The sequence below is a fragment of the Erythrolamprus reginae genome, chromosome 1, assembly GCF_031021105.1.
Source record: "Erythrolamprus reginae isolate rEryReg1 chromosome 1, rEryReg1.hap1, whole genome shotgun sequence".
NCBI lineage: Eukaryota > Metazoa > Chordata > Lepidosauria > Squamata > Dipsadidae > Erythrolamprus > Erythrolamprus reginae.
This window is the reverse complement of record NC_091950.1, coordinates 306,097,813-306,117,104: the sequence shown is the minus strand read 5'-3', so window position 1 is coordinate 306,117,104 and position 19,292 is coordinate 306,097,813. Positions and strand designations below refer to the sequence as shown.

The window sequence follows — 19,292 nt, the reverse complement described above, 5'->3', positions numbered from 1 at the left end:
GCTCAGGAGGCGGAGTGGCCTGGGGTCTGTCGTTCATTACCTTGATGATTTCTTGATGGCCGGGCCTGCGCAATCGGAGCAATGCTTTGCTTTGATGCGGGACTTCGAAGCCCTTTGTGCTCAATTGGGGGTGCCTTTAGCCTCCGAGAAGACCGAGGGCCCTGCCACCAGGATTACCTTCCTGGGTATTGAATTGGATTCAGTGGAGCAATCTTCCAGATTGCCCCTGGATAAGTTGATTAAAATCAGGTCCAAGCTTGAGGCGGTCCTGGGCTGCAGGAAGGTTACTCTTCGGCAGCTCCAGGAGTTGGCTGGGATTCTTAATTTTGCCTGTCGGGTAGTGGTGCCTGGTAGGGCTTTTTCTCGCCGGTTGTATGATGCGATGAAGGGGCTAAGTTTGCCCCACCATCGTACCCGCTTATGTGCAGGGGTCAGGGCTGACCTCTGCGTGTGGCGGGAGTTTTTGGAACGTTTTAACGGGTTGTCGTTTTGGCGGCAGGAGCTTCTTTTGGAAGCGGAGCTGCAGCTGTGTTCCGACGCCGCAGGGACTTGCGGTTTTGGGGTAGTGTTAGGTGACCAGTGGTGCTGGTCGGCGTGGCCTCCGGAATGGAGTGCCTGTTCATTGGTTAAGGACTTAACTTTTTTGGAGCTTTTCCCCTTAATAGTGGCCTTAGAGCTCTGGGGGGAGCAGTTCAGGGATAAGACTGTGCATTTTTGGTGTGACAATCTAGCGGTTGTCCATGTCGTGAACGCCCTGTCCTCTAAGAGTGATAGGGTGATGCGGCTTGTCCGCCATTTTGTGCACAGGTCCTTGTCTTTGAACGCCTTGTTTTTGGCTAGGCACGTCCCTGGTTTAGATAACGGGGTGGCTGACGCCTTGTCCCGTGGTCAGTTGTCCAGGTTTCGGACCCTGGCCCCGTGGGCCCGAGAGTCGCCGGAGGTGTTTCCAGCCCACCTGTGGAGCCTGGGCGGGCTCTCGAGAGCTGGAGAGACGAGGCCTCCAGGGCGATCGCCTTATCGGTAGCTCCTAGTACCCTGCGAGCTTATCAGCGTGCAGGTAAGGAGTTTGGGGATTTCAGGCTGGGTAAGGGTTACCCCCATTGCTGGCCTGCCCCGGTTGAGCACCTAGCTGAATTCTGTGTCCTGCTGAAGGGGCGTGGCCTTTCAGTGAGGACTATCAGGGCTAGGTTAGCCGGCCTCGCCTTTCTGTCCAAGGCGGGGGGGTTTGGTGATTTTACGGGTGATTTTCGCATCCGGAGGATGCTGGAAGGTTGGGTGAGGGAGCGACAGGGGTTTCCCTCTGACACTCGTCGGGCCCTGACGGTTCAGCAGCTGTCTCTGATTAATCAGACATTTGGCAGTCTGTGTGCCTCTCCTTACGAGGCTCGGCTGTTCAGGGCAGCGACTTGCGTTATGTTTTTCGGGGCCCTCAGGGTCAGCGAGGCAATGGCCTCCTCGCAGTCTGACTTGTCGCTCCGCGCCTTCCAGCTCGCTGATCTGACCTTTAGACAGGGGGGTGTCTCTCTTTTGGTGAGACACTCCAAGACAGATCAGTTGCACAGAGGGGTTAGACTTGAACTTAGCGCAGCCACCGATAAGTCTGTTTGCCCGGTGGCTGCTTTGCAGCAATTTTGTGTCTTGCGCGGGTCAGGGCGTGGGTACCTTTTTATACACCAGGATGGTTCCCCCCTGACCCGGTATCAATTCTGGGCGATAGTGTTTAAGGCTATGTCTCAGGTAGGCATGGATCCCGCCGGCTATGGAACGCATTCGTTCCGTATCGGCGCCGCCACTAGCGCGGCACTTTCTGGTCTCCCGGCCCAACGGATTCAGGAGATCGGCCGCTGGCGGTCAGCGGCATATTTGGGTTATGTTAGGCCCGCTGAGGATCCGGGGCAGGGTTTAGGCTAGGTAACCTCTCTGTGTGTGTCCTCTTCCAGGTTCCCAGTCCAGGCAGAAACCGACGGCGCTGCTGTGTGGCCACAGCATGGTCTTCTGGGCCGGCCGCTCGGCAGCCAGAAGTGCCATCGGGACCCAGCTGTCGTTGGGACGGTGGGTCAATGTTGTTTGGATGGGCCGGAGGGGTATGCGGTGGGAGGGCCTCCTACCGACGCTGCTGGGTACGCAGCATCTCAGGGCGGTACCCGGCGCTGCTGGGCGGGCGGCTACCCAGGGTCGCGCCCAGATGGGACTGGGTGGTCGGCAGCCCATAGCCGCACCCAGATGGCTGGTCTTGCACCTCGGTGGCAATGACCTATGCCTGCTTGGCGGTCTACCGTTGATCGTCCAGGCGCGCGAAGACCTGCGGCGGCTTCGCACGTTATGGCCCACCACGCAAGTGGTGTGGTCAGAGATCCTCCCACGGATCGTTTGGAGGGACGCCATTTCCCTTAGGGCCATCCACCGGGTTAGACGTAGGGTGAATAAGGCCGTGGGAAAAACTGTCAAAGAATTAGGGGGGATTGTAGTTGCCCATCCCCTCATCACTATAGATCGGCCGTGGCTTTACCGGGCCGATGGCGTTCACCTGTCAGAACAGGGGAACGCCATTTTCTTACAGGACCTGCAGAGGTCTCTGCGTGAGCTGGCGCAGATAGAGGGGGGAGTCGGGGGGCCAAGATAGAGATCTGACCCCCGCTCCGTGGCAGGTTAGGGGCGGAAATCTGGGTGGTTTCAGCAACTGCGCGTTCTCCCTTGGGCATCTTTGGGGATGATTGACAGGTTCTCTCCAAGACCATGGTGGGTGCTACCTGCGCACTTGGGGGGAACCTGTCTTTGGGTCCCGCTATTGAAGTCCCAGGGTAGGGGTGAGCCGGCGGGACCCCCCTCATGCGAGTGTATGGCAGGGTCTCAGGTGAGGGAGAGGTCCCTCACCTGGACCAGCATCGATTACGCCCATAGTTGCCCAGGAATGTTGACCTTTTACGTCATTTCCGCCCCGGAAGTGTTTGTTTGACCCTGCAGGTCCATTTGGTTCCGGGTCATAGTTAAGTATGTTGATTATGCAAATTTATGCTAATTCACGCTAATTTAATTAATAAATTATGCAAATTTATTATAATAAAAATGACCCAGGTTTAAATCCAGCTCTTGTGTCCGAGTCGTTACTCCGTCTCTTCTGCAATAACGCCGGCTGACTCACCGGCCCCACGGCGATGTTGCTGAAGGGCCGGGCAGACTCGGACCCTTCAGATGGCGGCCGCCATCTTGTTTTCGGCCGAAATCTCGCGAGACGAGATTTCGGCCGGGAATGCCCTGCCCACGTGGCTGGGCATGACGTCGGGTCCGGGCGGGGCCTGCTGGCCCTATTTAAGGGGCAGCAGGCCGGGAAGCAGCCTTTTCGCCCGGACCTGGTTGCCTGAGCAGACACCCACCCGCCCTTCCCTATTTTGCAGTGTGCCTCGGGGTCGCCTGCGGGGGCCGAATGGGAATTTTTTGCAGCCTCGCCCATTAGGCCAGGCTGTTTTTTCGCCCATTCCACACTGGGGAGATGGATGTGCGGTTAGGGGGTGTATGCATTTAATTAGGTTAATTGGCTTACCTCTGGTCATTGGGTAGGCAGGTTAGGGGCGGAAATCTGGGTGGTTTCAGCAACTGCGCGTTCTCCCTTGGGCATCTTTGGGGATGATTGACAGGTTCTCTCCAAGACCATGGTGGGTGCTACCTGCGCACTTGGGGGGAACCTGTCTTTGGGTCCCGCTATTGAAGTCCCAGGGTAGGGGTGAGCCGGCGGGACCCCCCTCATGCGAGTGTATGGCAGGGTCTCAGGTGAGGGAGAGGTCCCTCACCTGGACCAGCATCGATTACGCCCATAGTTGCCCAGGAATGTTGACCTTTTACGTCATTTCCGCCCCGGAAGTGTTTGTTTGACCCTGCAGGTCCATTTGGTTCCGGGTCATAGTTAAGTATGTTGATTATGCAAATTTATGCTAATTCATGCTAATTTAATTAATAAATTATGCAAATTTATTATAATAAAAATGACCCAAGTTTAAATCCAGCTCTTGTGTCCGAGTCGTTACTCCGTCTCTTCTGCAATAAGATAGCACATTGTTCAATGGAATATTTTCTGAGTGCTTTCCCCTTTCAGTAAACTTACTTCTGGTTTCAGAATTTCCTCTTTAGCCCTGTTTTTTCAATGTCCTATTACAACCTGGGTTGGATTCCATGAGCCAGGGCCTTCTATTGAGGCCATGGTTAATAAATGACTAAAATGAAGAATATACATCAATAAAAAATAATATTTGTTTTGTGGCTCAGTGTTGAAATGAGGGGTCCTTGGTGCTCACCGGTGCTAACACTGATGATGTTACCTAGTTTGCGTAATGAAATGCCTGCAAGAAAATAACCAAGCTGAGAGATCATCAGAACATATCTCATATCCAGGTCAATAATAGTCGAGGTTCACATGAGAAGGTGACAAATATTTGTTCATTTTAGAAAGATAATATTCATTTTAATCTGTTTTAAATAAACTTGTCACAACAGTAACAGCCCCAAATATTTAAGTCCTGTTTATTGGAAAGTGGGGGGAAACACATACACAATGTATAATTCCTCATCTAAGAGCTAATCAATTATAATAATGAGCATACAATAAGAATGCAAATGTTTACCTTTCCATGCATTGAAAAAGTGCAAAAAGAAAACACATAGCAACACAGATGTTCAGAGTACAGATATAAGTAGACAAATTACAATTTCTAGAGATAATCAAATGAATGAGATTTTTTCAGTTAAACTTTTATTATAAAAGCCATTTTATAATAAAAGCCATTCTCTAAATCTAGTTCCAAGCAGTTGGACTACAGTTCCTGTCCTGGGGACTATAAATACAGTATGCTAATAAATTATGACCAAAGTGCAAAATTGTTAGAAAAGGGACTCTTTCTCAGAGCTGATCTCATTCTTTTTTTAAAAAATCACTCCCTAGAAAACAAAGAAAATAATATTTGCTAATTGTACCAGACTATGAAACGGCTGAAGATTATTCTAAGATATACCACTTCCTGGATCAAAAGCTCTAAACAGTTTCACATCAGGGAAAGGACACATCCTGACGTAAGCATCTAAAAGAAAGAGGAAGTGCTAAAGGCCAAGAAATGTACTTTAGACTCACTGGACATTTAACACTTAGCTCCACTCAATTGCTGTAAAGGCTCAGATGTTCCAAATTAGACTTTCTAAGGGTATGACGGCAGGAAATGCTTTCAATGTTTATTTATTATTAGAATTCTTATTCACTTTATATCCAATTGTTTTCTCTGTGCAGCTGCCCCATCATCTTATCTTCTCTGTGTCCCATCTTAATTATCTTTATATTGCTAAACCAATCAACAAAAGGTATAGCTACACAGTTCAATATTAAATGATTAACATGTGCTCTAGATTGATAAATATAACATTGAAAAAACTGGGCGAGGGAAGTAAAATGTTATTAACGGAACAAAACAGTGACCATATGGTTTGCAAGCCTTCTTCCTTGTTGAAAAAAAGATATTGACAAATTAGAGATACTGTACCAATATTCTATTGCTACAAACTTTCTTGTGTTGAACTTTTTTGGTCAACTCAGATGTGGATAACAGAATTTAGAAAATCACTGGAAGTAGAATTTTCTATATGCCATTTCTGAAATTCATTGCCTGGATTTTTATAGCACACATCTGCAGGTCTAGCCAACCTCTATGTTCCTCCAAGTCTACAATGATCTCTTAATACATTAAAATCACTGTGGATGTAGCCAAAAATAACATATGCAGTCCTAATATGCAGCAGATGATACAAAATCACCTGAACCTTCTTTTTTAATGAGTCTGGTGGGAAAAAATGGAGCAGAATAAATACAGTATGTGCATAGTCATGGGGTTTTCTTCCATGGATTTTTATGGATCCATATGTGAGATTGGCATGTGCAGAGAGGGCTCAATTAGTGTTTGTATGTGAGAAGCTTAACTTTGCAGGCAATTTAAATGAGCAGTTATTAAGTCAATGCAAACATTTAGCGGAGAGGAAAAAAATCCCAAGATTGGTTTTAGCTGGCATCGGGAAACCTAAATTGACAAGCCAGGGTGGTTGGGCATTCTACTGGGTTTCATTTTATTTACTTATTTCATTAAATTTCTATATCAACTTTATTACTTTATAAGTAACTCAAAGTGGCAGACATATTTATTTCTTTTATTAATTGTATATATTTGTCAAGTACATATTGGTAGTGTACAAAGAAATAACACTGTTTATATATATGATATTGATACTAATAAGAGAGAAACTTAGGACAGGAGACTCTGTTACAAGTAGAGGAGTAGAGGACTCTTCTCTTAAAGTATCTCTGGATGCTTTCTAATGAAATGCGGTGTGGGTTCCAGACAGATGAGCTGTATTCAAGGATTGGTCTGGCAAAAGTTTTGTATGCTATGTAGGATTAGGTTAACAACTCTTGAAGCTTTTTTTGCGATGTTGTTGCAGTGGGCTTCGGTACTTAGGTCATTTGATATCAGTATTACCAAGGTCTTTTATGGAGTTGGGGTTGTCTAATATTTCTTCTTCCTCCTATTTTTCCCACAAGAACAACTCTGTGCAGTGTATTGGGCCGAGAGAGAATGATTGGCCCAAACTCACCCTGATAGCATTCAGGACTAGGTCAAGACTAGAACTGACAGATCCTGGTTTCTAGGTCAGCACTTTACCAATACACCATTTTCAGAACTGTTCAGTCAAACTTTTCAACCCTTCAGGTGTATTCTTACAATTTCTTAAGAAAATAAACAGTAATTTAAGAGACATATAATTAGTATGGACAAATCCTGCCACATTACAGCAGTTTAAGGAGATACAATTTTTGAAGGCACTTCCAAATTGGCTTAGCTTTGTCTTTGTTAAGACCATTCTTAACAATATTTTGGTGCACATAGTATATTTTCAAGATAGGTTTACAGCTGAACCTGGCTGAAGTATTACTTTAAATGTTGCTTACTAATTGGTTTTGGTTATTCCATGTAATGGTTTTGCCTGCCATTAAAGCAAATCCCAACTAAAAAGAATCAGCAAATTTTCAAAGCTACCTTTATTTATTTGTTTGTTTGTTTGTTTATTCACTTACTTACTTACTTACTTACTTACTTACTTACTTACTTACTTACTTACTTACTTACTTACTTATTTGATTTTTATGCCGCCTTTCTCCTTAGACTCAGGGCAGCTTACAACATGTTAGCAATAGCACTTTTTAACAAAGCCAGCATATTGCCCCCACAATCCGGGTCCTCAGAAGCCAACAGACGCAATGCAATTGAATTAGTTGCAGAAAAAAGATCAGATGATTTATGAGAAACCAAATTGCCCATTTGCTCATTAAGGCATCACATACAACAGTCAACTTATTGAACAAGTCATAATGTCATACGCATGCTATTAGTTCTGCAAATACTTGTGCCAACTTAGTGAAAGCTTTGGCTGTTTGATTTGTCTAATCTGCTAAAATTATCTGATTCAGACAATGAAAAGGATTTCAGTACAGTTGTGATCACTGGCTCCAAAGTGGCACAACAGGACAAAGAAAACGTTGCCTTTTTAAATATAAAATAAAAGGAAAAGAAGAAGGAATGGGGCTTTGATGACCAAACATACCAACTATTTTCAAAACGAGCTCATTTGTTACAGTTATACATGCACATAAGATATTTGTCTGAATCAAAATGGACATTCAGGCTGCCTCAATTCTTTGATGGTCAATTATCCATCTCAAAATTCAAGATATTCAAACTGATTTAAAATCAGGAGGGCCAGTTTGGTATAGTGCTTAAGGTGCTGTTCTAGAAATTAGGAACCTGTGAATTCGTAGTCCTGCCTTAATCATGAATAATGGGTGGGATGTCTTTGGGTCAGACACTCTCTGTCAGCACAATCCTCCTCAAAATCCTGCTAACTACAGGTAGTCCTTGATTTACGACAGTTTGCTTAATGATCGTTCAAAGTTACAACAGTACTGGAAAATGTGACTCGTGACTGTTTTTCACAGTTATGACCTTTGCAACATGGATGGATTCCCATTACCGCTGCTACTGGTGCATTGCGTGCACAGTTTCGGTTAGCTGGCATGCATGTCCCAGCGTGTTTTGCCTTCTTCCCATGCACAGGAAACAAAATCTTGGAAATGAAATCTCACATGTGTGAGATTTTGATGACTTTTTTTACTTCTGTCTATGTGCAGAAGCAAAAAAAAAAAACTTGCTGAAATCTTACATACACGTTCCCTTATGTGATTTTGCTTTTTGCGCATGCGCAGAAGCAAAACTATGCTGGGACGCAATGCATGTGTGTGCAAGATAGCTGAAGCTATGCACACAGCGCAACAATCGCTACCAGTGTACCATCCTTTACTGCAGTGTTTCCCAACTTTGGCAACTTGAAGATATTTGGACTTCAACTCCCAGAATTCCCCAGCCGGCTGGGGAATTCTGGGAGTTGAAGTCCAGATATTTTCAAGTTGCCAAGGTTGGGAAACAATGCTTTACTAACCGGTAGCAACCTACTACTACTTTGCAGCATCCCCATGACTATGTGATCAAAATTCATACCAGCGATTAATGTAAAGACTATTGTAATGTTTTAATATTAGATGGAGAAAAGCTATATTTTAAGAGGTTTTTGAATATATACGATATTATATGTTTCCACAGTCCTTTTGTGAAAGAAAGAGATATAAGAGCCTGCATTGAATGATTACAAAGAAAAAAGAAAAAATTGTATATGTCTGATAATAAACTTGATTTTGTGTTGGAAACTATGAATTGTTTTGCAGGAGAGCCGGAGTAACGACATGGACACAAGAGCTGGATTTAAAACTGTGTCATTTTTATTAAAATAAATTTGCATAATTTATTTAAATAAATTAGCAATTAGCATAATTAACTATAACCCTAACAAGGACCCGCAGGGTCAAACAATTGCTTCCGAGGCTGAAAATGATGTAGAATAAACTTCCGGGGCAACTTATGGGCGTAGCTCCATGCTAATCCAGGTGAGGGACCACTCCCTCACCTGAGATCTTGCCATGCACTTGCATGTGGGAGGTCCCGCCGGCTAACCCCTACAAGGGGAATTAAATGGGCGGGACCCAAAGACAGGTTCCCCCCAACTGCTCAGGTCGCCAATACCACAAGCCTTTGGAGAGAACCTGTCAATCATCCCCAAAGATGCCCAATGGAGAACACGCAGTTGCTAAACCACCACCCAGTTTTCCGCCCCTAACCTGCCTACCCAAATGACCAAAGGTAAGCCAATTAACCTAAACAGGTGCAAGCACCCCCTAACCTCTTATCCGTCTCCACAGTATGGAATAGGTGAAAAAACGGTCATGGCCAAGTGCCCAGACCGCCAAAAATTCCTATTCGGCCCCCTAGGGCGACCCCCAGTGGCACACTGCAAGATAGGGAGGGCGCGTGGGTGTTTGCCTCCATGACGAGTCTGGGCGAAAAGGACGAATTCCGAGCCTGCCATCCCTTTTATAGGGCTGGCAGGCTCCGCCCGAACACGTCATTGGTCAGGCCACCCTGACCGAGATCTCGTCCGCATGTCTAAAATGGCGGCTTCGTGTCCCCTGCAAAATGTGCCGGGGGATGAAGACCACCGGCGGTATTTTATTCTATGCTGGAGAAAAAAAATGAGGTAAAATTCAGGTGCTTGGCAACTGGTTCATATTTAGACCATTACTGTGTCCTGGGGTCATGGGATCACCTTGTGTGACCCTCTAACTAGCAAAGTCAATGGGGAAGCCAGATTCACTTAACAACAGGTTTACTAAATTATCAACTGCAGTGATTCGCTTAACCATGGCAAGAAAAGTCATAAAATGGGGCAAAACTCACTTAACAAATGTTTCACTTAACAACATAAATTTTGGGCTCGTTTGTGGTCATAAGTCAAGGACTAATTAACATAAAAGAATAATACAAATACAGTGGTACCTCTACTTAAGAACTTAATTCGTTCCATGACGAATGTTCTTAAGTAGAAAAGTTTGTAAGTAGAAGCAATTTGTCCCATAGGAATCAATGTAAAAGCAAATAATGCAAATCCATTAGGAAAGAAATAAAAGCTTGAAATTTGGGTGGGAGGAGGAGGAGGAGGGGGAAGAAGAGGAGGAGGACAGTCGCTTCCCAGAGTGAAGGGAGCACTGGTTTATTCCCTCTCCAAGTGCCCAGAGAAAGGAAAATGCTTTGTTCACTCACTAAAAGGCTCCTCTGGCAGCCCAGAAAAGCCTGAGATGGCCGGGATTAAAGGGGGAATGGCAGGAAACTGGCCGGGCCTTGTGCCGGTCTCAAATTTCCTGGGAACTTTTTCCGGGCTCGGGTTCTTAAGTAGAAAATAATTCTTAAGAGGCAAAAAAATCTTGAACACCCGGTTCTTATCTAGAAAAGTTTTTAAGTAGAGACGTTCTTAAGTAGAGGTACCACTGTAACTTAATTTCCTGAATCAGATCTAAAGAAACAACATCAATCAAAAGTTGGAGGAAACTCAGTCTCCAAGGAGTTTCTACTGCTGTGCTGAACATATAATCCTAGTTGTGAAAGGTTTATTTTCCCCTTTAATTCTTAAAATTGCATCAATTGTGGCTGGTTTTGAACAAACGTCACATGTAGAGCTTTTGTAATCACAGTTTTGGACATGAAATTATAATATCAAATAGTCTTAGATGTTTGGCAGCAGGGATGAAATGTAAACTCTGGTTTAAAAGCATTCTGAAAAGCAGATAAATGATTTTTATTTTTACTTGAAAGGACCTCCCTTTGCTTGTGGCGCCGCTGCGGCGTCCTTTTTCGTAAAAATAAAAATAAATAAAAATAAAACATCCATAAAAATAAAAAACGATGGGATTCCGGGGGTGGAGCTTTGGCGCCACGGACCATTCTCTTCTCAGCAGATGACAGCCAGGCGGTGGCTTTCGCGGTGTTCGGTATGAACGCCAAACTGAGCACAATTTTTTTTAAAAAAAATCGGGTTTGGGTTCGGTATGCCGAACACCACAAAATTCGGTACAGACCCGAATTGTGCGGGTGCGGTTTGCCCAACACTAGTCACATTATTTGAATAGCCACAAAAAGGACAAATGATACACAGCATTATTTGTTGAGGAGCACAGTAACATTTTAAGATTTTGTACTGAACCCTCAAGGTTCAGTATAATAACAGATGAGGCAAATAGCTCAATTTTCTTAAAATAGCTACAAAAGTTCAGTTCTAGATAATGATTAAAATGATTAAAGCAGTTTTGGGTAAAAACATAATTATTTCCCAGTTTAAAAGTAATTAAGGGTCATACTAAGGTACTAGAGAAGGAAGAACAAAAAAACTATTAAGTGTTCAATAAATAGCGCATAAACTTACTACCCCCACTGCGTTTCTCTCTCTCCCCCCCCCCCATGGGGCAGCAGCCCATTACTGAAAACATCTATCTACTAACCCCCATTGGAGAAAAGTGGTAGATGATCCATAATCTTCAAGGAAGTGATCTTCATTTTAAGGTGGATTGATTCAGATTAATCATAGTAAAAATCAGTCATTTTGTTCAAGAGAATCAGTCAGTTCTAAATTGTCACAATATTTTTTCCCTGAGTTTCCTTATAACCAATAGAATCTGTTTTCCTCTTATCCCTCTGTCAGCATTCCACACAGGAACTGTGTCAGCATGTCTCTTCCACACACATGGAACAAGAAAAACTCCCGTTATTTGTAATGTCCTGGTACTACAAATAAACCCTGGGTAAAGGAAGGAAGTGAAGTTTCTCAATAGAGATCCATAAAAAATCACAGTACCAGTGGTGGGTTGCTCCTGGTTCGGCCCCGTTGTAAGGCTCAGTCACCCACCCAGGACATTTCTGCACATACGCAGAAAGATGTGTGTGAACCACTAGTAAAGGATTTTAGAACCCACTACTGTACAGTACATCTAGAGTGGATTGGACTCTCCCACAAAGAGTTTACTGTTATAAATACTGTAAACAAAGCACAGGAAATTCTTTGCTTTCAGTCTGTTGCCAAGAAAACTGCATGGATAGTTTCTGTTGAAGGAGATTTTTACTTTGCTTCTATTGATCATACGGAAGAGATTTATACAAACTGACTACAGAAACATATGGCACTTAAAAGTGAGATGTATTGTGCTGCGGTATTCCTATTAAAGATTCTAGCCACTTGGGGAAACATTCTTTTTTCTAAGATATGTCATTCCAATGTTGTCCCTGGTTATTTTGTGTTGGTTTTTCTTTTTATTGAATTATGCTCAGAGGTTCACCCGAATCTGTAGCAACCCTCTGGTGATGTCACGGAACATAGAAACATAGAAGTCTGACGGCAGAAAAAGAGCTCATGGTCCATCTAGTCTGCCCTTATACTATTTCCTGTATTTTATCTTAGGATGGATATATGTTTATCCCAGGCATGTTTAAATTCAGTTACTCTGGATTTATCTACCACGCCTGCTGGAAGTTTGTTCCAAGGATCTACTACTCTTTCAGTAAAATAATATTTTCTCATGTTGCTTTTGATCTTTTCCCCAACTAACTTCAGATTGTGCCCCCTTGTTCTTGTGTTCACTTTCCTATTAAAAACACTTCCCTCCTGGACCTTATTTAACCCTTTAACATATTTAAATGTTTCAATCATGTTCCCCCTTTTCCTTCTGTCCTCCAGACTATACAGATTGAGTTCATTAACCAGTTCGATTGATGCCGGTCCATGGGTGCCGCCATCTCCTTTTTAGAATTTTTTATTTATTTTTATTTTTTCTGGATTTTCTTCTGTGCATGTGCAGAAGCCAAGTTTCCAGCACTGCGCATGTGTCACCATATTGTTTTTGGTTTTTATAAAAAAATGCCACTGCATGTTTTTTGCCATAGGGCACGCCCAAAAGGCATAGGAGGGAGCGAACCAGCAGCGAGGTAAGTTAGAACCCGCCCCTGGTTACGCTCCTGTGCTTTCTGATGTTATTCAGTCTTTGATGTTTTGTTCCCCACTCAAGTTAAGTGTGCTATAGTTTTTAAAAAATTCTTCTAAAGAATCTTTGCTTGAGTTAGCAACAGCACTAATATAAGGTAATGCTTCACAGTGCTTTACAGCCCTCTCTAAGTGGTTTAGAGAGTCAGCATATTGACCCCAACAAATTGGGTCCTCATTTTACCCATCTTGGAAGGATGGAAGGATGAGTCAACCTTGAGCCTGGTGAGATTTCAACTGTCAAATTGCAGGCAGCTAGCAATGTCAACAGAAGTAGCCTGCAGTATTGCACTCTAATCACTACGCTGCCATGGCTCAATAGTTGCTGCTTTATTTGTTTATTTATATCCTGCTTTTAGTATTTTTATAAATAACTCAAAACTGTGTATGTACCTAACATTCATGCCTCTCCCTATTTTCTCCACAACGATCCTGTGAGGTGGGTTGGGCTGAAACAGAATAAGTGGCCTAAAGTCACCAAGCCAGCTTTTTTAATTCTCCTTTTTGAAAACAGGTGGTACTGTTCTATAGCCAATGATCAGCAATTACAGAATTAGGTAATTAAGCACCAGATTTCAAGATAGGACAAGTAGAATAAATTAAACAATAAAAGGAGGAGTAAGTGCTTTTCAGCTATCATAAACTGGTATTTCGGTCACAATCCAATAAATAGAACTGGCTTCCATTCCAGAAGAGTTTTCAGGGAAAATGGTGATGAATATCAGGCATTTTTGCTAATTATAAAAAGTCCTTAGAGAGTTGGGACTAATTTTAACCTCTCTTCCAAAGCCTCTCACTGGTTGGGGTGGGGGGAGGGGAGGAACTGAATTTTTGCCTGGAGTGTTTGTGACAAAAGCTCTTCTTCCCATGTTAACTACAGTATTTCAAAAAAGACCTAACTTATCAAAAGAATTATATACTTACTTCTCCTGGCAATTACCTATTTTGAATTTTCCTAGAAGATTGAGAATTTATCAGCAGCATCAATGCTGCTGTGTAAGTGCTTTTCTACATTCTCCCTTGGGAAAATATTACAGAACAAAGCCTCCTTTAAATAAATATTATTTTGCTTGGTGCACAGGAAAACCCCTAGAAGACATCTTTTAGCACAGCAATTATAATGAAATAAAGTTTTTTTAAAAAATGTTTAAAGGCCTGGATTAGGGAGAGCTCTAATGGGGAAATGCATAACTCTTGATCCCCAGCCTTGCAGCCTCTTGTTATTATCCCCCCTCTTTCTCCAGACTTTACTAGCAGTGTTGACATAAATGAAATAGGTCAAAAGCAGTGTAGGAATCTATTGCTCCATATGAAACACACATCCCATCTAAAAACATTGCCATTGGTGTTGCCCTCCAAGTCAGAACATTATCAATTGATAAGAGGAGTGAACTGAAGAGTAAACAGTTCAGTACATGAATGGAAAAACATTTCACCTGGGAGTTGCCAACTCAGTCCTTAGCTGCTGTTTCTCAGCAACTCTTTGAGTTAGTTAATAATCAAGTGGCCAATTAGCAGTAGACAGGTGAAATAAATAAGTAGTCTCTCATCCCAGCTATATTATATATTATTGTATATCTTCAAAAAAAGAAAGGAGAAAACAGACCTAGGAAACTACGGACCAACAGGACAACATCAATGCTTGAGAAGATACTAGAAAAAATAATTCAAAGAAACAGATCTGTGAACATCTAGACACAAAGTAGCCAGCACATCTGTTTGTTCAAAACAGATCATGCCAAACCAATCTTATGTCATTATTTGACAAACTGACTAAATTAGTAGACCAGCTAATTGCTGTGAACATAGTGCAGTATATACAAAGTTCAGCAAGGCATTTGACAAAGTAAACCACAACTTATTTCTTGGCAAGCTAAAAAAATGTGGGATACACAGCATCACGACCAGATGGATTTGTAAGTGTCTGACACACAGCACTCAACAAGTAATTCTTAATTAACAAGTAATTCTACATTAAGTCTTCAGAGAGGGGTGGCATACAAATCTAATTATTATTATTATTATTATTATTATTATTATTATTATTATTATTATTATTATCTACAACAGTAGTAGGTTCTAAAACCCTTTATTACCAGTTCGCACATGCACTTGCTTGTACACATGACATTTCTGCACATGTGCAGAAACATCCTGAATGGGTGGACATAGCCTCCCTAACAGTTCTTAGAACCGAGCCGAACCAGGAGCAACCCACCGCTGGTCTACATGGAGGGAAGCAAGCAGTGGGATACTACAAGGTTCCGTCTTAGGCTCACCACTCTTCAATATCTTCATAAATGACTTGGTTGAGGGAATAGAATGGGAACTGGTCAAATTTGCAGATGTCAGGAATAGCCAATACCCCAGAAGACAAGCTCAGGATCCAAAAAGATCTTGACAGATTTAAACAATAGGCCCTATCTAACAAAATTAAATTTAATGTGGAAAAAAGCAAAGTTTTACACCTGGGCAGGAAAAACCAAAGGTACAAGTACAGATTAGGCAAAACCTGGCTCAAAAACAGTAAGTGAAAGGGACTCTAGCATTTTAGCGGATGATCACTTAAGCATGAGTCAGCAGTATGCTGCAGCAGCCAAAAAAGCTAATATAATCCTTGGTTGTATAAACAGAGGCATAGAATAAAAATCATGTGAAATATTAGTACCGCTTTACAAAGCCTTAGTAAGACCACACCTGAAATACTGCATTCAGTTTGGGTGACTACATTACAAGAAAGATGTTGAGACTTTGGGGGGGGGGGGAGTGCAAAGAACAGCAATTAAGATGATTAAAGGCCTGTAGATTAAAACATATGAAGAATGGTTGCAGGATTTATGTTTGGCTAGTCTAGAGAAAAAAAGGACTGGGAGAGACAGCACATGAGAGCATTATTCCAGTATTTGAGGGACTGCCACAAAGAAGAGGGGATCAATTTATTTTCCAAAGCACTAGAGGGGCAGGACAAGAAGGGGGATGGACTAGAAGACCTCCAAGGTCCCTTCCAGCTCTATTCTGATTGCTGGACATTTGTTATTTAAGGTGTTATAAATGGGATATTGTACATACTGGGGTGCAAAATGCCTCTCCTTCTGAAAAGAATTAAAAGAGTGTTGCTGATCATCTGCAGAATGCTTTTCCCTTACCATAAATTATAAATATACCAGGGTCACAAATCCATCTTGGCAATGCCTTCATTAAGCCAACTGGATTTTCACAATAGATTAGACTTTTTACAACCTGGGGTCCCTGTGCTCCCAGAGAGTAAAAGTTGGTATTTCAGGGGGTGCAACAAAGAGGGGCTTGTGTCCCTTAGTGATGAGTGACAATTACTTTTGCAAACATTAATCAAATATTTCCTAGGAGTGTGGAGGATTAGAACAATGTTGTTGGGAACCATTGCAATAGATGCAAGCCTTCGTTTTAGCAAAACTCTTCATCAAATAACAGACTTTTAAAACAAGGAAAACAAATGGAATGGGGGGGGGGCATAGTGATTGGTGCTTAAGTCTGTACAGCTGAGAGTCCTGTATGATTCAGATTAAGTAGAAATTGCCTGCAGCTCTACAGATTAAACTCTAAAGCTCACATGCTGATTTTCAATAAGCCATTGTTTTCTAATTTTTGATCTATCCTGTGCTTTTTGTATTTTTTGGCAAAGCTGTCAGTCTAGGAGCGAACAATTATATTCCAAAGCTATGCACAATTCATAATTTCCAAATTTCTCCCTTCATTCAATGGGATGACAGTCTCACATTCCATCAAGCCATTCTTTGCTCAGCTGTGGTTTTAAATAAACAATAACTGGATTCACATTATGCTGAGGCGAAACAAGCCACAGTTTGGTTTAGCCCACACAAATGTGTTTACATTCACATACATGCATTAAAGCCTTCCTTGGAGGCTTCCTTTGAAAAATGATATGATGAACACCTGTTGGTGGCTAACCTGCAGTTAAAATGTTCCCACTGGCTAGAATACAGCTTTAATTTAAGCACATCCTCTTTCTAGTCAACATTAACAATATTCAGGTATGCACAGACAGGAGGCATGATCACCGAACCCCCAACCTCATCCAGCACCCCAAAAGTAGGCAGTAGGCAGACTGTGGCAGAGATATAGATAGTCCTCGACTTATGACCACAATTGAGTCCTATATTTCCGTTGTTAAGCGAAAGGTGACTTTTGCCCCATTTTACAACTTTTCTTTCCATCTCTGCTAAGTGAAATATTGCAGTTGATAAGCGACTCTGGTTTTCCATTGACTTTGCTTGTCAGAAGGTCACAAAAGCTGATCAGATGACCTCGGGACACAGCAACGGTCATAAGTATGAACCAATTGCTAAGCATTTGAATTTTCGATTACAGGACGATGGGGGGAATGCTCGCAAAGGCCGCAACTTTGAAAAAAAGTGTGATAAGTCACATTTTTCAGGACCCTTTGAAGGGTCAGTAAACAAACTGTTGTTAAGTCGAGGACTACCTGTGTCCTGCTTCTACAAGGATATAGAATATGACTTCTGTATATACTGCTCCAAAAAATAAAGGGAACACTCAAATAACACAGCCTATATCTGAATGAATGAAATATTCTCGTTGAATATTTCATTTGCACAACTATTCCATTTGCACAACAGCATGTGAAATTGACTGCCAATCAGTGTTGCTTCCGGAGTGGACAGTTTGATTTCACAGAAGTTTGATTTACTTGAAGTTATATTTTGTTTTTTAAGTGTTCCCTTTATTTATTTTTTTGAGCAGTGTATATAAAATACGATTTCAGCAATAGAGGGACCAATGCCTGGAATGTACCACCTGTCTCTCTGGTTTCTTCCCCAAACCCCAAAAACTTTAACCTTAGACTGTTTACAGATGACCTCTCCCCATTTCTAAGAGGTCTGTAAGGGCCACCTGACTCTCTGGTTTCTTCCCCAAACCCCCAAAAACTTTAACCTTAAACTGCCTACAGTGGACCTCTCCCCATTTTTAAGAGGTCTGTAAGGGGTGTGCATAAGCGCACCACTGTGCCTACCGTCCCTGTCCTACTATCCTCTTTTATCCTTACTTTTTACTTAAGTTATGTTTATACAGATTACTACTATCCTATACATGTTTGACAGACAGACAGACAGACAAATAAATATAGGTTCCTTCACCGGCAAAGTCCACCCTTTCCAACAACTCCCAACTTGCTCTTCCCCCTCCTGAATCAGAAATAAACAAGGGGTCAGCGTAATAAAAAGTCAAAGTCCTCAGCCGAGGAGAAGCGCACAAAGGGAAGTAGGGAAGGTAATGTTGTACGCTTCGAAGGCGCTGACGTGTGGCGCGCTTCTCCTCAGCAGAAAGAAATACTGGAGGGAGACGGAACAGCGTCAGTCGATCTCCATGGTGCCCTGGTTTAGGAGCTTCGACGCCGGACCCCCCTCCCCCCCCAAATTCAACTTTGGGGGTTTGCCGCCCCATCTTTAAAGAGGGCAAATCCTTGTCCGGGACTTACCGCTTTGTCGTTTCAAGCGAAAAAAAGAAGAAAGGGGGTGGGGGAAGCTGAGGGAGCAAGGCGCCAGCTGCCCCGAGACGGGATCCCGCCACAGCTCTCCCCGGCCCGCCTGCGTTTGTTTATTTTTTTGCGCGCACGATCTCCAGCGTCCACACAACTCGCCGCCAGCCGCGCAACTTAACAACCAGGAAGGAGGCGGTCAAACATCACCAGCGGTTGGCGTTATAGGAATGAATTGAGGAAGGGAAGGAGGCGGGCGCTCGATCTGGGTGGCTTCTGAGTGGATCTGATGAAAACCTTTCTGCCGGCTTCTCTTTCACACACAAACACACAAACACACACACACCCTCCCCCCATCATCTTATCCCAGGAGGAAGGGATTTCCGCCTGGTAACAGAAGCTGGATCTGGGGGAAGCAGCAGGACGGAGGGGAGGAAATCTCAGCTGATTTATTTGCAATCTTACACAGCGGGACTCACTTCAATCATGCTGAAGGCGTACAACTCTATATGTGTATTGTGGCACAAAAGCTGTTTGAAACACCAGCCATGTATAACAGTAATGAGTCTTGTGTATCATATAGTCCTGCCCGCAAGCGAAGCTCCCCGATGGCAGTTTTAAGAGCTCTGCTCTTGGATGGAGATGTACCGTAGCATTTCACCTCAGACAGGTGAGACATATGCGGCATGTTGATGCCTGTTGGGATAGTTACCTGGCATGACACAAAGTAGCTAGGTTTCTACAGTTGTGCTTTGGAATCACTTCCTTTTTCTGGTATTTGGGATGTCTAGAGGAT

The 19,292-nt window shown here is 43.1% G+C and overlaps 1 protein-coding gene across 2 annotated transcripts in view; it reads right to left on the bottom strand.

Moving 5' to 3' along the window:
• The window catches only part of PKIB (cAMP-dependent protein kinase inhibitor beta), a 59,776-nt gene extending 40,985 nt beyond the window's left edge, over window positions 1–18,791 (bottom strand). Inside the window, exon 1 of one of the 2 annotated variants that reach the window (XM_070733465.1) lies at window positions 18,497–18,791. The gene's annotated coding sequence lies outside the window, so the exon portion shown is untranslated. The remainder of the gene's footprint in view (window positions 1–18,496) is intronic. The other variant, XM_070733463.1, reaches the window with a different exon arrangement.
• Between the last annotated feature and the right edge of the window lie 501 nt (window positions 18,792–19,292).